The sequence below is a fragment of the Mandrillus leucophaeus genome, unplaced genomic scaffold (assembly GCF_000951045.1).
Source record: "Mandrillus leucophaeus isolate KB7577 unplaced genomic scaffold, Mleu.le_1.0 Scaffold465, whole genome shotgun sequence".
NCBI classification, from domain to species: domain Eukaryota; kingdom Metazoa; phylum Chordata; class Mammalia; order Primates; family Cercopithecidae; genus Mandrillus; species Mandrillus leucophaeus.
This window is the reverse complement of record NW_012104976.1, coordinates 3,412,881-3,413,642: the sequence shown is the minus strand read 5'-3', so window position 1 is coordinate 3,413,642 and position 762 is coordinate 3,412,881.

The window sequence follows — 762 nt, the reverse complement described above, 5'->3', positions numbered from 1 at the left end:
TAAAGAGCTTTTGCATGGCAAAAGGAACAGTCAGCAGAGTAAACAGACAACCCACAGAGTGGGAGAAAATCTTCACAATCTATACATCTGACAAATAACTAATATCCAGAATCTACAACCAACTCATGTCAGAAGAAAAAAAAGGCCCATCAAAAAGCTGGCTAAGGACCTGAATGGACAATTCTCAAAAGAAGATATACAAATGGCCAACAAACATATGAAAAAAATGTTCACCATCACTAATCATCAGGGAAATGCATCAAAACCACAACGCGATACCAGGTTACTCCTGTGAGAATGGCCATAATCAAAAAATCAAAAAACAGTAGATGTTGGCATGGATGCAGTGATCAGGGAACACTTCTCCACTGCTGGTGGGAATGTAAACTAATACAGCTACTATGGAAAACAGTGTGGAGATTCCTTAAAGAACTAAAAATAGAACTACTGTTTGATCCAGCAATTCCACTACTGGGTATCTACCCAGAGGAAAAGAAGTCATTATTCGAAAAAGATAGTTGCACATGTATGTTTATAGCAGCACAATTCACAATTGCGAAATTGTGGAACCAACCTAAATGCCTATCAATCAACAAGTGAATAAAGAAGCTGTGGTGTATATATATACAATGGAATACCACTCAGCCATAAAAAGGAATGAATTAAGAGCATTTGCAGTGACCTGGATGAGATTGGAGACTATTATTCTAAGTGAAGTAACTCAGGAATGGAAAACCAAACATCGTATGTTCTCACTGATAT